Consider the following 17108-nt stretch of genomic DNA (forward strand, 5'->3'; position numbering starts at 1 on the left):
GCTAAAATAAAAGTTTGTAATGACAATTAAATTTATAGTCATTACAAACTTTTATTTCAGCTAACGAAAAACATATGAAACATAAAAAGAATTTAAAAAAAAGACAATATAAGGTAAAAAAAGAGCACATTATATATTTTTTATATTACGCTTATTTAAATAAATTACTAAAGTCAGCGTACTATTAAAAGTATATTTTAAAATCGTTCTAAACAAATTGACATTTTCGCCATGTATGTTTATTAAAAAACACTTAATTTACGTTTCTAAACATGAGGACTGAAAGAGAAGATGTGATCTAACTTGATGATTTATGTCACCATCCAAATTTATATATAAAATAATACAATTAATATTCATTAAGAAAACTAAATATTTGAATAATGCAAAACTTAAAATCAATTTATATACCTCCACTTTGCATTATGAAAAATTATAGTTATAACATTTTTCTTAAATGATTTTTAAAATTAAGCATTATTACTGAAATTGAACATTTAAAAAAAATGTATTAATTGATTTTCAATCTTTTTGATTCTTTTTATATTGAATGAATCTTTTTAATTCTTTTTATATATATTTATATTTTTATATTTATTATATTTATATTCATTATATTTATATTATATTGTTTTTATATTTATTATATTATACTTTTTATATATATTAATAATTTTCAATGAATCTTTTTAATTCACAATAACAAAATTTGCATTTATAATTATATTAAACATTTTAACTTGAAATTGGCGAATTTAAGGTTAATATTTTTTACATACATTTTTTGCTTTTAAAATAATTCCAAATATTAACGAATAAACATAAGTATAAAAAAAAATTTTAAATGTATATGGGAGCTCCAACTTTTTTTTTTTTTTTATATATATATATATTTTTAATTTTGCCGTAGAAAGTTACAATTTTATAAAACGACATAAATAATAAAACAAATGGCTGGAGCAAGAAGAAAACATCAATTTGTCTTATCACCGAGCCCTATTGTGACTTCACAATTGATATAACTGTTTATATAAAAATTCGTTTTAAATAAAAGTAAAAGCAAATAAAAGAAATATATTGAGCTAGTTTATATTTTCTTACTAAAAAAGAAAAAGAAAATTCAAGTCCGTAGATAATAAAAAACGCTTTGATTCAGATTTAAACTGTTTAAGTGTATTTCTTTTGATAGTAACAATCTGGGGGGGAAATTTCCACAAATAAGATCCGCGGTGTTGGATTGAGTATGAATTTGACTTTAATGTAAATTTTGGGCTGACAAAGTCGTTATATGAAAATCTAGTAGGGTATTTATGACTTATTTCGCTAAAATAGGGTTGAAATATCGGCGGAGATAGTCCATATTTTATTTTGTACATAAACTGTAAAACAAGATGTATGTTAATTTTGTATACATTTAACGCTCCAAGCTTGCATAAGAGAGGTTCACAAGACACTTTTTTACTTACTCCAAAGACAATTCTACAGGCATGTTTTTGTTTACTGTAGAATTTTTTAAGCTTAGTATAATTTGTGCTTGCTCAGGCCATGTTACCATAGCTTTGGTGACTATGTATTAATGAAAAGTATAAACTTTTTAAAGAAATGATATTTAAGAAAAGTTTTGTTTTATACATTATTTAAATATTTCTTGAGAGCTTTCTCTCTAAAGTGTTTATATGGAGCTTCCACGACAAATTTTCATCCAAGACCACCTAAAAAGTTTATGAATGTTTCTTTTTTTTTTTTAAAGTTTTTTTTGTTTACATTTGACGTAATATATATAAATTACATATTTTTAAAAAGCGATTAACTATCAAGTATGTCAAGAAAATCGACTGATATTAATAAAAAACGAAGAAAACATTTAAGATCGATAAAAAAAGGTTATTTAGACATTGAGAAGGAGAATGATGATGTAAACTTTTATGCTAGTCGAAGTTTTTAGTAAGTTTTCACAAAAAAACTTTTCGTTTTTACGTTGTTTTATTTTTAAGTGTGTTTTTTAGGACTTTCTTATTTAAATGTTTTTCTTCCGAAAACGATAGAATATCTTCAGTTTGGTTTGGGGTTTTATTTTCAAATTTTCACAGTATGTGTATTAACTTATTTATGAGGGCTGGAACTAGAACTCTAACATTTTAAGTATAAATAAGTTAGTTTCAATGCAGTTTGAAACTAACTTATTTATACTTAAAATGTTAGAGGCAATTAATCAATTTCTGCACATTTATTGCTGTCATTTTAGTTTTTTTTCACCATTTGAAAAAAAATTTAGTTCCAGCCCTGACGCAACTAATTAGCTACCATTTATCAAAATATGGTGTAATAAGTGCAAATTTTACTCAAGATATCATTGTTTTAGATAAGGTAAGATTTTAGACAAATTATGCTGACTCAGCATCAATAAATGCAAATTTTGTTTTTATTTTGAAAAGTTAAAGTTTGAATGTAATTTCCTTATTTAAAAAATTAAAAACAAGTTTAGATCTTTTATAAATAAAAAGTTAGACTTAAGGGGGCTAAGCCACCTTAAAACTTTACTATTTCAGTTGACCGACTTTAAAACTTTCCTATTTTAGTTGAATTTACAATTATTATTTTTACTCTGTAATTTACATTATGATGTATTAAAAAAAAAAGGTAAACTTTCCATTTTATTTGTTTATATAATATATATATATTATACTTATATATATATTATACTTATATTAACTTTTTTATTACATTTACAATGTTTCTAATCAAAATGTTAAAGACTTATAATGTGTACGTTGATTTTTATATTTACATATTTTAAAAAAGCTAAAAAGAGCTCGATCAAAATAAAGATGATAATCTACGGAAACTCAAAAGAAAAATATAAGATAATATCACCGTATTATCCTGTCTGCACTTAACAATAATGTTTAAAATAAGAAATTAAAACATGTATATATATATATATATATATATATATATATATATATATATATATATATATATATATATATATATATATATACATACATATTATATGTTAATGTATATATATACAAGCGTCAATAAAGTTTTTTTTTGTTGAATAGTTACAGGGCCGGCGACACGGGTTCCGAAGTGGAGGGGCACAATTGTCAATTTCTAAAAAAAGTCTAAATTTTTCCAGAAAAAATAAATAAAGGTCCTTTAAAAAAAGAAAAAAAAAAGGAGGAGGGGGGGGAATCTTGTGCCCCTCCCCTTTGTTGTTGGGCCTGAGTTTGACCTATTCTCTCTTACCGAATTGTTAACATTTGGAATCAGTTGTCTTGCGATGTTGTTAATGTCGATAATATCAACACTTTCAAGATTAAAGTTAACTCACTAAATTTTGAAAAGCTATGTCGGCGTTGATTGCATATATGCTTATTTTTATATAAATTATTTGTTCGATGTTGTACACTGATAACTTATTTTGGGGCACGCTGTTAGTGTTAAAAAACATGGACCTGCATGTCCTTAAGAACATGTTTTATTTCTTCTAATAAATACAATCTTATCTAATTTACAAAAATTAGATCTAAAAATAAAAAAATTCAACTAAAATGTGAAAATAACTTTTTAAATTATTATTTAAAAATTTTATGTCTTATTTATTTTATCAAGTTTTTTGTCTTATTTATTTAATTTTATATGAAGTTGTCAATTGAAAATCAAGAAATATCAATATTAAGTTCAGTTATCCATAAAACCAAAACAAATCATCAATGACCGTCCCTAGTGATGTAGGGCTTAGGGGTCCTAGTGATGTAGACCTTCCCTAGTAAGATGTAGGGCGTTGAGGTCTATAATGCCAATACGAAAACTTATTCAAAAATTTGTCGGTAAACTGGGACCTTTATTCGGAAAATGTAAAATAACGAGGAGCTTTTTTTTTTATGCTGAACGTATCTGTTTTCATTCTTTTAGGATTGGTGATTCAACACCCTTCTATCTCTTAGAGACGATTTTTTTAATTACGACAGCTATGAGTCTAAAATTTGGTTTTAAAGTGGTCTCAAAAACGTTGCATATTTTTTAAAAAACTGTTTTTTTGCTATTAAATTACAAAAAGGGTTTTTTTTTTACAGAATCATAAATTATTCATTGTGTTCACTATTGGCAAAACATGAAGTTGCTAAATTACATATTGAATATCATGTCTTGAAATTTTTTGTATTTCTTGTTTGTTTTTTTGCTTGTTTACTCCCACACACATCTTTTCCGAGTAATATAAATATGGTTTGATTAAAAACTATTGAAAAATATGATAATTTGTGCTTTGAAAAGTACAAATTTATTTCGTTTGAAATAAATTGCCTCTCGGCTATATTTAAAACGTGACGTTAAGACGTATATCTAACGATAAACAAGAATAAAATACAAAAAAAAAGGATAAGCTCGTAATATTGCGACAGGGATACTTGGAAACCACTTTCAATTTTTGTAATATTTCTGGGATTGTTAAAGGGTTAGAGATAAATTTATTTACATTTTTTAAACAAGTTTGCTTGTACTTAGTCTGTCTAACACGCCTTTAGATTGTTGATACAGGCACATAATGATCCTTCTTTAAAGAATCTTTAGATTTATTTCTAAACCATAAATAAAGCGTTTTTTATTTAAATATTATAAATAAATATTATTTTTTAGCCACATGTTGCGTTTGCAAATAATGTTTTTAGTTAACCACATAAAACTGGAAGGTTTTTGTTATTACGAAAAGTAGTTCGGAGTAACTAAATCTAAATTTGTTTTCGAATTTTCATATAAAAATTTCAACTTGTGTACCTAAATAATATTTACATGTTGGCAAAAGCATTCCTCATATTTGTTTTCAAACTGAGCATTTCTTTAACATTTATTTTGGTTTTTGAATTTTTTGATTAAAAGCGTTTTGCTTGATTTTTTACTTACTTCACGTTTTTTGCTCCTGTCTTTTTTTTAATTAGAATTGTCGTCTGTAAATTGTACTTAAAGATCTAAGTCTTCTTTGCTTTTGGTGTTGATGTGAAGCATTGACACTAAAATATTATATAACTTTTGTCATATTAAAGTTAACAAGTAAATTTTTTTTTTTACAACTTACACTTTCTTTTTTTATTTTTTGTAAAAATAGTACCGTCTTCGATCCTTAGTAAAACTATGTATGTTGTTTAAAATATCTTTGTTTAATAATATAGTATAAACATTTTTACAACCTACTTGAAAATTTTCAATCATTTCAATGACGCTGCTCGAGAAACTTAGAAACTGAAAGAGAGCATTTAAAACATTTTTTTTTTTTAGTAAATTGTTTTATTCGTATATGCATATAAGTGGTGCGCAAAACAATTGGAGACAGTAATTGCTTTAAGCATTAAGTCATTTTATGACTTTCAGGGAGGGGGGCCAGGGGGCTGAGGCCCACCAATACATTTTTTAACAAGAAACCTATTGTAAAATAATGACTTTATTTCTATAGCATTTATTTTCTTGAGATAAACGTAAAATCTGCGAAAACCTTACATTTTCTCCATACTGCATTTTATTGCAAAAAATTAAGTATTTATTGTAATTCGATTGTCAAATCGAATAATGTTATTATCAACATTTTTTTCGAATTATTATCAGCATTCTATTAGAAGGCAATTGTTTGTTTGTTTGTTTGTTGTGCTGAGAACAAGAGTTGTTGAGAACAAGAATAGTTAAGTAATGTCGAGCAAAAATTTATTCACATATCGAATTACTTCTCTGAACTCTGCAATAAGTGTACTAAAAAGCTAATTTAAAAAGGTTTGTTTTAATTATTATAAGTTATTATTTTCAAATTTTTTCTTGATCATAACTCTTCTCCTCCCCTCTTTTTTTCAAACGGAGAAACCTGAGGCCTTCCCCCCCCCCCCTCATATCAAAATTGTGATTACGGCTCTGATATACATACATACATATATATATATATATATATATATATATATATATATATATATATATATATATATATATATATATATATATATATATATATATACACAGAGGCAATTTTACGGGTGTGTGTATAGGGGGAGGGATGTTCCATATATATATATATATATATATATATATATATATATATATATATATATATATATATATATATATATATATATATATATATATATATATATATCCTTGATGCTTTTCAGGCAATGTTTTTATTATAGTTTGTGTTGATTACAAATGCATTGGGTGTAAAGCTATTTTCAATTTTTAGTTAGTTTAAGTTTACCTTTAGATAAAAATGTGTTTATTATGAACATGTGATTCTTGAATTAAAGAATTTTTGAACTAAAAAAGCTGTTTTTATGAACTTGGCATTCTTAAACCAAAGAAGTCTAGTGTTACTCTTAGGTGCCTAATAGACGGTGGGGGACGTTTATTAATTTAGGAATTTTTTCCAAAAATAATTCCCTTATATTAAGCACCCTAGAGTACTTGTTATAACTGATGCGCTGGTTTTCAATATTCTATTAAAAGTTGAGAACAAGGCTTGAAATATGTTTTGTTATTGTCTGTGGCTGTCAATGAACAAAACCTGGTTTATTAAAGTCAGTAACTGTCGCTGATCAAAATCTGGGGGAACTGTTTATAATGTTAGTTTGAAAATTCATCTATACATTAATCTCAGAGAGGGTGAAAACAGTAATTAGATTATTTTCTTCTGCTTTTTATTTGTTGTCATTTAATTTATTATTAAACAAGGATTACTGACTTAAAATTTATTTAGAAGTTTTGAAATGTTTTTTTGTTTGTTTTATTTGACAATTTTTAAAATGACGGATAAAAGTTTTGTTACAAACAATAATTTTAATGGATCCGCCCCTGTTAAAATTCAGTTCTGTTAGCCAAAAGGTTATGCTATCAGAATTCTCTGAGGTTCAATTAAATAATCAATCAACTGCTTTTAAAAAGATGTTGTCTTAAAAGGTGTCACCAAATGTACAGTTGATCCAAACAAAATATGCTTTTATGTGAACCTACTTTACGTGGGAGGATTTTGTTTACATTAAAAAGTTTACGCAAGTAAAAATCCATAAAAATGTTAAACTTTTTTATGATTCAGGACTAAGTTGTTAACAAAGCAAAAAAAAAAAACAGAACAATTAAATCAACTCTTGATTTGAGAAAATGGATTAGATAGATAATAAAATACATTAGATTGATAACGTAACAAAAAGAAATCATTTAAAATTGTTTTTTTAGACGTTCGTCTCATTTAAAATTACGGGTTATAACTTTTATTTTCAATGTTATGAAAATTTATAATGAAACTTTATAAAAAAAAATTTTTTAATTAAAATTTATAAGTTCGCTTTGTTATATATTACTTCTTTACTTTTTTTTTTTTTTAAGTAATGTTAATAAATATTATACTGTACGCAATGTTATTTATTTATATTTTTTAACTGCTGCATCACTGGGAAAATATCATTAGCATGAAAATATTAACTTAGAGCTGAAAACTTGCAAATGAATTAATAAGAAACCTTGTTAATCGATTTATACCACGAATTGATTTACTTTGCAGTAATAGAATAACTGCACCGTTCTTTAAACGTTAACTTTAACGCTATGTCATAAATAACATTGGCGATATTATTACTACGTTGGCAAATCGTAAAATTATCGTATAATAATAAATAAAAAAAGATTGAAAACAAGGAATACAAATTTGGGCAGTGCGTTATAACTTATCAGATTTATACCCACAAAATCCTGCTTTAATTGAGATTAGTGGGCTTTACAAAAATACAAATAACTGAACTTTAAACTTTTCTAATGTTTTTTTTGTTTTGTTTTTAGTTTAAAAGAAAAAGACGGAAGTGAATCATGTTAAGCTATCAAACGTAGAAAGAATTTAAAAAAATTATTGCGTAAATAAAGCAACAACACGATATATCCACGTTGACAATATATTTATTTAGGGTAACCAAATAGGTTACTTGTTTAAAACATTTTTTTTATTATTAAAGTAAAAAGAAAAAAAAAAAAAAGAAAATAAAATGGAGGAAAAAAGTAGTATTAAGGAAGGCTACTTATTTGTACAGACATCAACCGTGTTTAGACATTGGGGATCGTACAAAGCAATGTATTTAATTCTGACTAACGACTATTTATATTGCTTCAAAAGGTACGGAGAAATAACTTCAGTTCCGAAAGATATAATAAGTTTAAACGATGTTTCAATAATGGTCGAGGAGAGTAGAAGAGGTTTTATTAAACGCTTTTTAATAAAAATCAAAACAAATTCTGTGAACAAGAAGTGTTTCACTTTTATTTCGTTTGAAGCTGAAGAAAGAAACGATTGGCTAACATGCATTTTACAAGTTTTAGCTGCAAAGTTTACAAACAATGTTTCTGAAAACAATACTGTTTTAAATTCTAAAAAGAAAAGATTTAGTTTATTAGTCAATCCAGAAAAAGAAAAGCTTAAGTCATTGAGCTGTTTAGATTTGACAAATACGGGAGTAATTGTAAGCGACCCAACTATGCCTTATCAAAGCGTTACTCCTTTGAGACGCGCTTTTTGCGAGAAACACTCCGTCAGCTCGTTTGATATCTCAAAACAAGTATCACTAAGTCCAACCAATCTTAATCGGAATCGTCACAGCACCTGTATAAGTACAGAAAAAATTAGTTTTCTAAACAGTATCTGTCTTAACACAAAACGTTGTAGTCATTTGTTTGATTCTTAGAACTTAGAGTATTCAAAACTATCCAATAAAAACTAACTTTTATCAAATATTTTAGTCACGAAAAACCACACCAAAAATGATATATTTGTTCCTTCAGTTTTTAGAAGTTTTTATTTTTTATTCGTAACTTAATTTTTAAAACGATATATTTATTAAAAGCAATTATTGTTATATTTAACGTATTTACAAAATAAACTATAAAGTTAATTTTATTTGATATATTTTTTATTTTTGTCAGTAAAGTAAATAAATTCAAACTCTGTCTAGTACAGGCAAGTACACACAAGTGTCAGTTTTTGTTGATTACGTGCTAGTTGGGATGATAAATAAGTTTACTTTAGCATATTGCATAAATAAAATATTTGAAGCAGGCCGACTTATATAAATCAAAAACAACCTTTTCAAATAATTTATAAATCTATGAAAAAATTTTATAAAACGTGGTATTTTAATATATCTTATATACCTAGTTCTAATATATCTTATAGTATTCTAATATATCTAACGAAGTCTAAATCACAAAAGTGATTTTCTGTCCACTTTTTGAACTTTATAAACACATTAAACTTAGATATTAAAAGAAAAGAGGTTTTCTTAAAAATGTAGAGCAAGTAATTTACAAGATTAGTTCTGAATTATATTTAAAATACATTTTGTACACAAAATGTCTGTTAAATACAATTACATACAAAAAAGTATCCGCTTCTCCATCAAAATTTCTACAAATTTAAACCATGCATTTCAAATTATGAGAAATACTTTTTGTATCGAGCCAGAAATGTATGTATTTTTTCGTTTAGTTTATGGACAAATGCTTTTATTTACGGTACCATACTATCTAATAATCACGGTTGACCAGCAAAATAAATTAAACTTTTTAAGTTGAGATTTTGCAACAAGCAAAATCTCAAAAAACTTATCAACAAGCTTAAAATCATGATAAGCTTATTTATATAAAATCTATATACATTTTTTTTCTCTCTTACTTTTTTTTGTTAACCTGTTTAACATAAAATAAGGTTCACATTTTTATTTTCACAAATATAACGTTAAAATAAATTAAAACGTTTATAAGTAAATAAAAAAGTTCGAAAAGAAAAAGCTAAAGCAGATTAGAACTTAAATAGATTAGGATGACAAACTTCATCACAATCTTTTCATAGAGCCCGTTTATAAAAACTTATAATAAAACTCATAGTAAGAGATAATTAAACAAATAAAAAATAACAAAAAAGTGCCCGTTAAAAACCAGTCTAAACTAAAGAAACGAAAAAGGAAAAGGAAAATTTTTTTTAAATGTTATCATATATTTGTTTTCTTTTTGACAGGCGTTCCATATTTTAATTTCCAAGGCGATTTATAAGTGGTGCTTGCATTTGATCTTAGATTATACATTTTTATTTAAACTTATTTTAGACACGGTGTTAAAGTTTGTTGGTAAAAGGTTGTTGTAATATCTCTATATAAAAATGCTGATAGATATACATTTCAAATTTATTTATCATTTTCATATTTATCAAAGAAGATTGAGCATGTTTTTGTTCATGTTTAAAGAATATGATTTTACGTAGTTTTGCCGCCTATAAATTTTTTGGAGTTTTTTTTTTTTGGATGCTTTCTTAGGATATATTAGAATAGTTGATTAAAACAGTGAATTAAGCTAAAATATATCAATTTGAGACTTTGCTTCTTAACAGATGAGCAAAACTATTTTTGGTAACATTTAGCTAAATATGTTTTATTTGGGGAAGCCATAATATATTTCATCATTAAAAATTTCTAAGAATTTTATACGACTTGCTTTTTAATTAGTTTATCATTTAAAATAAGTATGGGCAACTTAAGAGGCATGTTAAATTTTTTTTTTCTATGGAACAAAGTATAACTCATTTTCTCAATATTGAGAGATAGTTTGTTTGCCTTAAATCAAGTATTTACTTTCTAAAGTTCAATCACATCCGTATATAGTTGTTTGATATTATTGTTGGTAAGAAATAGATTTGTTGTTTAATGATAAATAACAAAAAGTCATTAGCATGAGTTAAGAATAGCAAATAAAAATTTTGCTTGATTTTTATAATAAAACTTGCGTTAAACAAAGAATATTTGGTTAAAAAAAAAGAGGGGAGGGGGGTTGATTGTACCCGACAACCACCTCATTCCCCCAACGGTACGGGCATGATTGATCAAAACCACATGTTGGCAATATTTATAAAATAACTTTGATAAAAAAAAATAAAATAGAAAAAAGCAATAAAACATGTTGTGACTGCTGTAAAACATGCTTTAACTGCTGTAAAACTGTTTTCTTTTCAATGTTTAGGATTTAGAGGATTAAATAAAAAGTCAAAAAAATGTAATAATTTAAGCTTCTTGGTATATCATGTTGAATTAAATAATTTTTTAAATAAACGTTTAGTAAATATGCAAATATCAACAACAATTTTTTTTTTTTGTATTTATGATTTTTTTCGCTTCTTTTATAATATATCTTATAATATATTATTATAATATATAATTATGATATCAATGCTACGACAAGAAAAGACCTAATAAAATTAATGGGTATTGAAATTGCTAAGATTGTTTTCCTTATATTTCGCAAATATTTATTTGACTGAAACAAAAGATTTTTTTACTTGCCCTGTCGCTTATATTCTACGTTTAAGACATTTCTCACCACAGACCAGCAGTAGTCTGCTATAAAGACTATCGTTGTATATAAAATATTTAAAAAACTAAATCTTCAGCAAATAAAATATATAAACATTTATTTGAAAAAATTCGCAAAAATCTTAAAAATAACTCAACGTGCACCTAGCAAATAATAAAAGAGAGAACCGGAAAATCAAAAAATCACTTAAGTTCTTTACCACAAACAATAAAATTTGAAGATGTAAATATATGTGAACCGAGCAAAATTGCAAACATATTTAATAAATTTTATACTGAAATTGGAAACAATTTCTCTAAAAAAATTTCTATGACCGAGAATAAGTCTCATTATAACAATGAATATTCTTTTAAATTTTTTTTTTTTTTTTTTTTTTTTTGTTCTTTTATCTTTACAATGTTGTGATTCTATCTATATAACTGATACAAATTTACAATTTTTATAAAATGTATGATGGTAAGAGAAATATCCCACGGTGAGCTCGATAGAGCCTTTAAATCTCTAAAAAGAAATAAAGCTATTGATGCCGTTGAAGTAAGTGGTAACATAGTTGTAGATTGTTATGAAAGTCTGAAAGATATTCTTTATAAAGTGTTTAATGCATCTATAAAACAAGGAGTTTTCCCGGATCAATTGAGAATTGCGAAAGTCATACCAATTTACAAACAAGGCGATAAAACAAATATTAACAACTATCGCCCGATTTCGGATCTTTCAACTTTTTCAAAATTATTAGAAAGAATAATATATAATAGAATATTTATATATTTTGACCAAAATAATATACTACATTTCAAACAGTTTGGCTTAAAAAAAATATTTCAACTGAGCACGCAGTTATTCAATTTGTTGGGGAAATCTCAGAATCTTTCGAAAAAAAACAATATACCCTAGGAGTCTTTATTGATCTTTCGAAGGCTTTCGATACCGTTGATCATAAAATATTGCTTAAAAAGCTCGAATACTATGGAATCAATAACAATATGCTAAAATGGTTTCATAGTTACTTATCAAATAGAAAGCAATTTTTTACCTACAATGATGGCCTTCAAAGTGACTATATTGAAATAACCTGTGGTGTAAAACAAGGCTCTATTCTAGGTCCTCTTATATTTTTAATTTATATTAATGATTTAAGCAAAGCAGATAATCTTCGGAGTATTATATTTGCTGATGATATGAATTTGTTCTTATCAAACAGTAATTTTAATGAGCTGTTTTCTGATGTGAACAAAGATCTTAAATGCGTATCTGAGTGGTTTATATGTAACAAATTGACCTTAAACCTTGATAAAACAAAATACATTCTTCTTCACCATATATCTAAAATACGTTTTTTACCAACAACCATACCAAAAATTCTTATTGATGAACTTGAAATAAAAAAGGAAACTTTTACTAGTTTTTTTGGTATTTATCTTGATGAGAATGTTATATGGAAACCACATATTGACTACATTTGTACTAAAGTTTCTAAAAATATAGGAGTCCTCTATAAGTCAAGAAATTATTTAAACAAACCATTTTAATCCAACTCTATTACTTATTTATACATAGCTATATTAACTATGCAAATATAGCTTGAGGAAGTATAAGCAAAAGTAAGTTGCATACTCTTTATCATCGTCAGAAACACGCAATACGCTTAGTTTGTTTTGAAAATCGACTTACGCTCAAAGTTTTTATTTATAAATGTGAAAGTACTTAATATTTATTAAGTGAATGTATATAAAACATTATGTTTCATGTTTCAATGTAAAATCAATCCGTCATTACACATTTTTAAAGATTTCATTACCTTAAAAACAAAAAATAAGTATACACTACGAAATGATAACTCACTCTTTGAACCCTTTTGTCGAACAAAATTCAATGAGTTCTGTATAGTTTATCGTGCACATAATCTCTGGAACAAAATCGTTTTACCCAATTTTGATTTATCAATTACCTTCCCAGTCTTTAAAAAAAATTTTTAAAAATTTATTCTTTTTAATGACAATATTTTGAAATACTTTTGAAATAAGAAATTTATATAAACACGCTCTTTTGTTTTTTGTATTTTGTCATTTTTATTTGTTTATATTATTAACGGCTTAAGTTATACTTTATTATAACTTTTTATGGTTCTGGCGACAAGATCATTAGATCTTCTATCAGATACCAAGTTTTTATTTAAATTAGTCTATATATCACGGGTTTTATTGTATTACGAAAGTATATATCTCGGTTTTTATTGTACCACGAGAGCGTATATTACTGATTTTATTGTATTACGAAAGCATATATCTCGGATTTTATTGTATTACGAGAATTTATATCACGGATTTTATTGTATCACGAAAGCATATCTCGGGTTTATTGTTCTACGAGAGCAAATACCACGGACTTTATTGTATTACGAGAGCATATATCACGAATTTTATTGTATTACGACTAATTAAATGTAAAACTGGAAAGAAAAAAAAAAAACTTAGAAAAAAATGCTTACGGGAGACCGAGGCTAGTTGGCCGCAGGGGTAAGTTGACGAACTGCGTTTGTCCTAAGAGCCTTTCATCAGAAATTGACATAAAATGACACAGAACCTTCCTTATTGACCATTTCATCATTCACTATAGTATTGTCAGGATTCGCGCATGTGCATGGGAGATATTAAAATTTATGTGTTTTTTGGACAAAAACGTAACTTTTGGAGCATCGCTTCCTTTTTACTTTACAAAGAAAATAGTTGGTTGCATGAAAAAAAAATTATTGTAAATATTCCGGTCATAATTGGTTTACTATATCCAGTCAGACTTTTTTACAAAGTTGCTGTTTTTCAGAATCTATAGACTGTTTATTGAAAAATAGGCTTTCGGGGTAAGTTGACAAAATTTTCACGGGGTAAGTTGGCTCATAGCATTTACTATGGAAAAAATTATATATATTTTTATAAAATTAACTTTTTTTTTTTTGTAATTTTTAACAATATTGAAAAAACTTACTCTTACAAAAAGTATTTAAAAAATTTTTTTTTCAGGTTTTTTTTCATAGATAAAAAGTGGCTGTTATACGTACTAATATTTGGTACCAGCTAAAACTAATATTAAATTTTAGGCTTAAAAAATTTCTATTCATTTTGCACTTAATGGCACATTACTAACCATTTTTATAGTTTGCTCCGACTTACTCCGTGGGGTTAAGTTAGCGCAATTTTTTTTTTTTTTTGAGGGCCCGGGAAGGCCACAAATGGAATATTTTGGTTTTAGTTATTTTTACAACAGAAAAGTAAAATAGTATGTATTAAAGAGAATTATCCTAGCATGAGAGAAAAGTCTGAAAAATAATGTTTAGTTTTTAAAATTTATAAGACTTCTGTAAACTTTTTATTGCTTTTTATACACTTTTCCTTTATATGTTGGTTATTATATTCCGCCCAAGCGATAGAGATTCCAGCTAAATGACCAACTATTCTCGTTGACATGAAGATGTTCTTATATCACAATCAAAAATCAAGATATCTTTTTTGATCACTGTGTTAACACTATGATGGAGCTGATATCATTTAATTGCTGTTTTTTTATCATTTCCTAAAATGTATATTTTGAAAACCAGGTTCTTTTTTGTAATATCTTAACAAATTTTCAATCAATAACTTTCATAAAGTGGGTCTCTGTTTTACTTTTTTTTCTATGAAACAAAAGAAATTACTTCATATATTTCCTAATCTTTATGCTGTTTGCTATGCATTCATTAGATTGAGATATCTTAATAAAAATTGGAGAAAAATTATTTGCTGTAAAAAGCAAAGGAAGTTTGTTTAGTATACTGCAATCTGATTTAGAAACAATCTATCCTTCTTTTCAAATCTAATTTTTATCAAAGTATGTATTTATTTTTTTTGCAGTTATTGAAAGATGGAAAACAATTTGAAGTAAAGAAGATTCGTTCTCGGTGTAGCTAAGGTGGTTTACAAATTATTCGAATTCTTTTATTTGGAATTAGCATAGTTTTATCAGCGTATTATGTCCAAACAAGAGCTTTAAATGGTATAAATTTTTTTTGCTTTAGGTTTTTTTAATATTTAAAGAAACTTTTCTTTTTTTTATATAATTTTCAAAACTTTTTTACTACCAGTAATAGTGAATCTAAAGAACACCATTTTGGAGTCCCTAGATCAATTTCGCTCATCGGTGTTAAAATGAGTTATAATGTTTTGAAAAAGTTCCTTAATTTACTATTGATCCTAGTTCTAATTGGTTCTGACGTATATTAACTGTATATAGTTGTCAAAACACAGTATTTCTATCAATTTTCACAGAAAATATTAGAATTCCGACCAAGGAAGAGCTTATAATTAAGAAAAATTGCCAATAAACAATCAGAACAGATCATATTGTTAAACTATAATGTTCACTTTATCTAAAAAACGTATTTATTTAAAATCATATTCAAATTTGGAAAATGATTTTAAACCTTATGTTTTTTTAGGATTGTGATTTTAAAAAGATTTAAAAAAAAAAAAAGAATCTTCGGTCTGGGTTTTATTCGCTATAAACATTAATATTTTATGGTACCGTAAAATTTATCATTTTAATTTTTTTCGCCTTTTCATAATTCACAGATCTGATCATTTAACGGAAATATGCCGTAGCCAACAAAATATCATACAGGCGCTATAATAATTTTAATAGTGCCTTAATTACACCGAGTTGCGATACGTATTTTGAAATACACAACTTGATCTTTTCAAACAAGTTTTATATTAAAATATTAAACTAAATATTATATTAAACAAGTTAAATATTAAAAAAAAACATTCTTTTCTTAATGTTTTTTTTTAATATTTCATCGATTCATGTTTCACTAATTTATGTTTCATTGACTTTTTGCTGCTTAAACATAAAATGCAAATATTTGAGCGAGGAGAAAATTAAAAAGTACTCTTCGTGCCACAGTGGCTGCCACATTTACCATGAATAAATATTTATGTCACATGAACATTTCCAGGGTATTATTTTATAAACACATTATATGTATATATATATATATGTGTGTGTGTGTGTGTGTGTGTGTGTGTGTGTGTGTGTGTGTGTGCGTGTGTGTTATGACACATTTTTTGCTAATGATGTATTAAAGAGTCTCTGTTCCATTTTATCCACGTATTTTTTCAGGATCGGACTGACCTTTAACTCTGTAGATCCCAGAATCTAGCTCAACTCTTTTGCCTAAAAAATAACTCGCTAGCGCAAGTTATTAGTACTACTTTGTTTTTATAGCGTTAAAGCTAAAGTTTTTTCAGGGATTCTTTAATTTTAGGTTAGCAGCTATCTTTTGCTAATAAAAAAATAATTTTAAAGTGTTTAAAATATAGGGAAAAGGGGGCTAAATAGTACCCCCTAAGGAAAAAAATTAATAAAAATAAAACTAAATGTAGGAAAAAGTTTATTTTTAGATAAAAACAAGCATTGATGAAACTAAAACAAAATCATGATTTCAAGATGTAAATATTAAAATAAAGAGCACACTAATAAAAACTAAAAATAAACAAGGTGGTACTAATTACCCACAAGAAGGTTCAAATAGTACCACTAGTGAGGCAAATAAGTACCAAAGGGTATGAAGAAAAAAAAAGCTCAGCACTAATAATAAGTAATAAATAAAACAATTACTGGTTCATTCTACACTTGTAAAATATATCTATTGACATAATTCACATATATAACTATCATGTGACCCATTTTGAGACTCA

The 17108-nt window shown here is 26.0% G+C and overlaps 1 long non-coding RNA gene across 2 annotated transcripts; it reads left to right on the plus strand.

The window, feature by feature from the left end:
* Positions 1 to 1811: 1811 nt before the first annotated feature.
* LOC124815559 (uncharacterized) lies at positions 1812 to 8917 on the plus strand. Of its 2 annotated transcripts, none has more exons than XR_010643389.1 (2): positions 1812 to 1944; positions 7813 to 8917. It is a non-coding gene; the product is annotated as an uncharacterized LOC124815559 (long non-coding RNA). The 2 variants fall into 2 exon arrangements; XR_010643388.1 differs by lacking the exon at positions 1812 to 1944 and adding an exon at positions 5562 to 5766.
* The last annotated feature ends 8191 nt before the right edge of the window (positions 8918 to 17108 follow it).

This window comes from Hydra vulgaris, chromosome 13, assembly GCF_038396675.1.
Source record: "Hydra vulgaris chromosome 13, alternate assembly HydraT2T_AEP".
NCBI lineage: Eukaryota > Metazoa > Cnidaria > Hydrozoa > Anthoathecata > Hydridae > Hydra > Hydra vulgaris.